The sequence below is a fragment of the Arachis ipaensis genome, chromosome B09, assembly GCF_000816755.2.
Source record: "Arachis ipaensis cultivar K30076 chromosome B09, Araip1.1, whole genome shotgun sequence".
Classification (NCBI taxonomy): Eukaryota; Viridiplantae; Streptophyta; class Magnoliopsida; order Fabales; family Fabaceae; genus Arachis; species Arachis ipaensis.
The window spans coordinates 470,404-477,648 of NC_029793.2; positions in this window are offsets into that span (position 1 = coordinate 470,404).

Genomic DNA, 7,245 nt, shown 5'->3' on the forward strand with positions numbered 1-7,245 from the left:
CACTTCACTTTCTGACTCCTCCAATTTTCCAAGACACTGGTGGAACAACCCCCTCCCCTCACACCTCCATCAAGAGGAATTTCTCAGAAATGATACACATACAATTCAAGTAAGGAAAACACAGATAGAGAAGCATTTATAGCAAGTAAAACAAGTAGCGGATAAGCAGAATCAAACAATTAAGCAAACCAAAACAATGCACACTCAAGAAAACATATTTATAATAAAATGATTTCTAAAAATAAAGAACTCCAATTTATAAAATAAATTATAACATATTTATATTTATATTTTTTTAAAATTGAGGGTCGCTACATTTGTAACCACAGTGAACCTAGCACGGGTACCCGTTCGCCTGAGAATCCGACGAGCTCGCCAGTTGATGGTTGGAGTATGTTGTCACTCAACTTCATCTTCTGAAATGTAGAATAAAACAGGATATCGGCACCGCTTCTGGAGTCTAGTAGCACCTTCCGAACTATTAGATCTCCCAGTTGAAGGGAGATAACAACTGGGTCGTCTGAATTAAGCTCTGTTGAATTAAAATCGGATGGTCGGAAAGTCATTTCTGATAAGATCGACACTGTTTGATGATTAATGGGTGTTCTGTCCACTGCGAGCATGGCTCGGTATGTGCGCTTGCGAGCGGAGTTTGATTGTCCACCTCTGGCGAAGCCTCTGGATATGCAGTTGATCACTCCACGGGGTTGATTAAGTTGAGCTGTATGAGCTTTGTCTTTGTCCCGAGAAGATTGACCCGCAGAAGATAAGTCAAAGTTCTGGGTGTTTCGTTTTTGGATGTGGCCTCCGATGTACTTAACCAAATGCCCCTGCCAAGCTAGACATTCGAGCAAATCTTTGGCTGTGACACACTCATTAGATGTATGTCCGTGCTTCTTGTGGAAGGTACAATACTTGGTTTTATCGACGTTCTTTGTATCTCAGTAGGTTCCGGCCTTCCGAGGAGGTTTAATTAATTTTAAGTTCAGTATTTCTTTGATGATGTCTTCCTTTTTAGTATTGAACTGGCTATATGAATCGTATCGCGGCACTAATCAGGAAGACTTCTTGTTGTCTTGACCTTTATCATCTTCTTTATTGGTTGGATTTTTGTCAAATTTTCTAGCTTGTCTTAATTCCTCAATTTTCATTTGGCCTTTAGCCTTCTCTCAAAACTCGGCCAAGGTTTTTGGTTTGGAAACTGTGATGGTTTCTTAGAATTTTTCGAGACGTAGTTCGCTTTTTATGGCATGTAGGTGTACCTCGGGGTGGAGGTCTGGAATGGTCATCGCAACTGTGGTGAAACGAGTAATGTAGTCTTTCAAACTTTCATACTGTCCTTGCTTAATAGTGTTCACATAGTCGGAATTGTGGAGATAGATTAAAGATGTAGCAAACTGATCTTCGAATTGCTTGGCGAGCTCCTAAAAGCGCGAAATAAAATCTGAAAGCAAAAAAGAAAACCAATCAAGTGCAGGACCATATAAAAAGGTAGGGAAACAACGACATAAAAAAAGGATCAGAGGCACCATTAACAATCATCATAGATCAGAATTTCTTGATGTGCTTTTTCGGATCTCGCATGCCGTCGTAGGGAGTCAGCGTGAGTGGCAAGGTGAAGTTCCTAGGCAATCTGAAATTCATAACGTTGGCTGTAAAGGGGCCTACAGCGTTGTCCAGCTCGTCGCCATCATCATTGCACGGATTTTCTTCTAGATGCTGAGTTTCAGAAACATGTGTTGGATCAGAGTTGTCCTCTTCATCCTCTGGTTGCTCGTTGTGACCGTCGTTATGCTCAGTCCGAGCATTAGTTAGCTCGACTATTTGATTTTCCATTCGCTGATTTTCTTCCACCATGCACTGATTGGCATGTTGCAGCTCGGTTACCATTCAAAGAAGTTCGGAGGGTGAGGGAGGAGGTTGGTCAGCCATGGTCAAAAAAGGGAATTTTGGGGCCAATGAGAAAAGGGGTTGTTATTTCGTGGCCTCACGGTGGGCGCCAATTGTTCTTTCCGGGTTCTGTTGATGTATAGCCCGTCCTCTGATGAATGCTTGCAAGCTCTTTTCACCAAGATGAGGTATACATCGAAAATGAGAAAAACAAGGAGTGAGTATCTGCAAAAGGCATTCCGACACTCAAGTAAGTAAGTAAGTAATAAGTTCTTTCTCAAATGTCATAATACGAACAAACTTCTTACCATTCCCTTTTATTAAAAGGTGAGAAATAATCGTTGTGATTCCGAAAAATTGTATTTTGATTGGGGAGTAAAACCATACTTGACGTTTTGGTGCGGTTTTTAATGACCGATCTGTAATACTTGTGGCCGAGTTATAGCTTTTATGACCAAGTTATAGCTCTGTAATCGATGTATAATAGTCATACCAGGCCTAAAGTGAACAAAGAGGATGTAGTGGTCATAAAAAAAATTAGACTACCAAAGAGATTGTATAGTTCTTAAATTTTAGTGGCACGTATTAAAAGTTGAAACGTATTAAAAGGATGTTGTTGTTGTTAGCCGTAAGTTTTGTTTTGATCTTATTATAGCTTATAATTATGAGTACGTCCTTAATAGAAGGGTTGGGTTAATAGTCATTGAGTGATTGAGCATGTTATTCCTTCATTCTTTTCCGTATCCTTATTGTTTATTAGATTCTCGTCAAGTTGGATAAAATGGAATATATTAAGAGTATATATAACTTAAATATATAAGTGTTTCATCCCTTTGAATAATGTTTCAATACAATGCAAAGAAAACTTTTACCTCCATTTTATCATAAATAAATATTCTTTCCGTTAGTGTTATATGTAGAATATGGTCATTATTACTAGTGTATTAATAGGCATGTTTTATATTTTTATAAATTAAACATAAATAACTATAATTAATAAAGTTTACTATAAAAAAATGTTGAGTATCGTCAAATTTACTGTTAAATTTAGCGTTGGATTTTAGCGATATAATTTCTGTCAAATTTACCGTCGGATTAGGTAATAAATTCGTAACGGTGAAACATTACCGCTGGAACATAATTTTCAACGGTAATGTCAACAGTAATATTTGGAGGAAAAATAAACTTTTTTGGCACGCCCGCGATTGTCGAATTTATCGTCGGAATAATTCGACGATAATGTTGTTTACTGGAACGTTGCGTTTTGGACACACAGAAAACGATAGTGCGAATGCCTTCTCCCCCATTTTCGAACTTCACACTCTCCCTCTTCATCTCCATCATCTCTCTCTCATCACCTCCACCGCCTCCGTTTCCTGCCTCCTCCCGTTGCCACCCCTTCTCCGTCGTCGCCATCCCCTCTTTCTTCTCCTTCTTCCCCTGTCCCTCTCTCTCTCCTTCGTCGTCACCACCATCTACCGCCGCCACAGCACACCATTGCAACATTCATATATATCTTCCATTATTTTTGTTGTTCTTTGTTATAGGTACAATGAACAACTCTTTTTCAATTCATTTATGTTTAGTTTAATGTAGTTTAGGTTTGAGTAGAATTTCAATTTTAATTTTGAATCGATTTGAAAGTTTAGTTTAATGTGGTTTAGGTTTGATAATTATTTAATTTTAGTAGTTTAATTTAGTTTAGGTTTGAGTAGAATTAGAATTTTAATTTTGAATCAGTTTCAAAGTTAGTTAAGTTTAATTTTTTAATCTGAATGTATTCGGGTTGATTGAGTTATGTTTGATTCAATACATTACATTTTGAATATTTGAAGTGTTTGAAATTGTAATTGATGTTAATTCTTGCGTTAATGACTGTTTTGCTCAGATTGCTTGATAATTATTTAATATTAGTTGAATTTAGTTTAGATTTTAATAGAATTAGAATTTTAATTTTGAACCAGTTTTGAAGGTAGCTAAGTTTAGTTTTATAATCTTAGTAGATTTAGGTTGATTAAGTTAGGTTAGATTCAATATATTAGAATTTGAATGCTTGAAGTGTTTGGAACTGCCTAGTTAGGTTAATTGCTGCGTTGATGACGGTTTTATTGATTATTTGTTGCTGAGATTGTTTGATTATTTGATATATGCAGACAAAATGACCGGAAGATGTGCTTCTAATCAGGCTGCTGGTGGTGGTCGCAATTGTGGTCGGGGTAGAGGGAAGGTTTCCTCGGTCGATACCCCGGGGACTTCTGGATCCTCCCCCGCTACGCCGACCACCCCGGTCATGCCATACATTGCAGGGTTAGCGGACCAGTTGTTTATCATAGTCCCTAACCACAACTATGTTCCTCCATCCACGGCTGTGATGCCACCTCCGTCCGCTTAGCAGCCCGCATCCAAGGCGATGCCGCCTGCAATGACGGATGCCGTGGTTCTAAAGTCCAACCATAAAAGCGAGGCAGTAGCTGATGCCCCTCCACCACCTCCCATCATACGGTTGCACATTTGACCTGATGGCGACATGAGGTAAGTAACACGTTCAATGCTTATGTATTTCCTATGTATTATTTTCTAGTTTAATGGGTATTAGTGTGTGGGCCTTCGGCCCAAGTGTGGCTCAGGTCTATTTTTTGTACGTTTGGCCAAATTTTGGGCCAAAACCTTTAAGATTAGTGTTTTAGTTTGTGTCCTAAATATTTTTATTTTTCCAAATTATAAATTTTAATTTCTTAACCCTCTTCACTCGCAGTACCGGATAGATTTAAACCGGTATAGCTAATTGCACTGCCGGTACATATTTTTCCCAAAATAAGTATATTTTTACGCTAAATTTAATTTTCTTAATTCAATTTTCATCGTTAAAATTCTAAGTTATAGATCCTAATATTTTTACATTGAATAAATGACCATTTGTACCCATGAAAGATGAAAACGCAGACATTTGTACCCATGATAGCCTGAAACTAAAGTTATACCCATGATAGATGTCCTCCGTGTGACAAAAGTGCCCTGACTTGGATCTGAGCTTGGTTCGTGGGAATCCGATCCTAGATGGCACTCCCTCCCTTATCTTCAACCTCTCTCTCTCTCTCTCTCTAACAATGGCTATTGATTCTCACCTATTTACTGAGTCAACTTAGCCAGCCACAACTCACACAGCTTTAACTAAGTCTTCACTTCGACTTTCCCTTCTCCACCATTCACGCCTCCGCACTCTTCACTCTCCAAACCCCACTCTGGCCCCTTCTTCCTTAACACTCGCTCCCTCACCATCCACTCTGCCCTTCACGCCGACGAAGCCATCCTCTTCTCCCTCCCCACCACCTCTGACCCCATCAAGGACACCCTCCTCACTCTCATGCTTTCCAACCACTCTTCCTTCATCCTCACCTTCTCCACCTCCCCTTCCTCTTCTGCACTCCAACGGCTCTTTCCTCCACAAATCTGTAATAAAACCCACCCTTACGTCTACACTCAGTGCCTAGCCATCCATGCGCGCTCTATCTTTCCCTCCCACAACATTTCTGCCCGAACGATTTGTTACTCTACCATCCTCAGCATCCCTTCCGAGCTCTCCGTAGTCATGGCTGCAAACTGCGTGATGACAACGCCCTCCACGTGACGACAACACTGCTGCCCTCTCCTCATTAAGCTTGAACTGGTGCAGCCAAGACCGCGTGGTGGATGAGTTTGTGATGGAGCAGCCGGTGTCTCGTTATCTCTTTGCCTTCGCGGTTGGGATCTAGACTAGGGTTTATGCGGAGGAGGGTTCGACGGTGCTGGACTCAACGGCGAAAGAGTTCGAGGGAAGAGAGGATATGATTGGGGAAGAAGAGAAGCTCTTCGGAAAATATGACTAGGAAAGGTTTGATCTTTTGGTGCTGTCGCCGAGTTTCCCTTACGGCGGAATGGAGAATCCAAAGATGGTTGTCACAGGGTTTTGGAGGTGAACCAGTGAGGAGCAAGATTTGAGCTTTACCTCTCACGAAATTAGGGTATTCAGGGTTTTGCTGGAGCCATTGTTGGCGTTGTTGATCTTAATCGGAGATCTTGGGGTCTAGGGAGAAGGCGGCAGTGGCGTTGGGACTGAAAGGGGTGTCGTTGTCATCGGGGTCAGAGTCGGAGCGAATCTCAGCGAGAATGCGGTTGGTCTCCTCGATGAGGCTCTAGTTGACGGCATCAGCGTCGGAGGAGGAGAGGTTGACGCCGATGGTGCCGCGAAGGACAAGGATGGTGACGAAACCGCAGAGGATGGTCTTGATGTTGTTGAAGGTATTCTGGATCTGGCGGCCATGGGGGTTTGGAATACCCTAAGATGGACAACTAAGATATGGATTTTGGGGTTTGGAGTGCCACCTAGGATCGGATTCCCACGAACCAAGCTCAGACCCAAGTCAGGGCACTTTTGTCACACGGAGGGCATTTATCATGAGTATAACTTTAGTTTCAGGCTATTATAGGTACAAATGTCAGTGTTTTCATCTTTCATAAGTACAAATGGTCATTTATTCTTTTTACATATTTCAGGAGTCTTAATCCCAATTAACGAGATTTTAATTAATTTAATTTACTCGTTGATTTTCCCATATCTTACAAGGCGAGATTTGTTGATCAGCGGTCTCTTGACCATTATGTGAGTAAACGTACATCTTATTATTTTCTGCTACGAAATTATTAGAGATTAACTATATATCTGTCTTACTAATCACAGTAACTTGTGTTCAATGCACATGAGGCCTACACACAAAGAGTAGAGGCCGCAACTCAGTAGCCTCAACAAAGTGGGGAGGACGCCCCTGATGGACTTGCGGCCTCAGTCGTCGACCCAAATGCGGTTTGGCGCGAGACCGCCTCAGCCCCGTACAAGAACCGCGTATATGGGATGGGGTCGTTCTTCACGAACAGCCTTTGCACCTCGACGTTGAGGCCGTCGTCAGGCACTACCATCAGTCGAGCCGTCTAGTCCGAGGAAGGCGTGGATTTTAGAGTCCAGGTGTAGGAGCTCCAACGTAACCTCCATCAGCAGATTCAGGAGCTCAGTGATTATCGGGAGAGGTATCAGGAGATCCTCACCCGTGTACAGTCTACGGATGAGCTCAAGCTGGAGTGAAGGGAATCGCTGGAGCGGATGCAGCATATGGAGGTGTACCAGGCTCAGATGTACGCCGCTGGCATCGACTCTACTGGTGGCACACTGACATTGTCACCGGCTCCTGCACCGTCGACCGAGGGCCACAGGGCTGATGACGATGCCGACTACCTGGATTTGTAAATATTAGGTTTTTATTTTATTGTTTCATACATTTATTTGGTATAGCTGACTTTTATTTAATTTGCTCATTATATTAT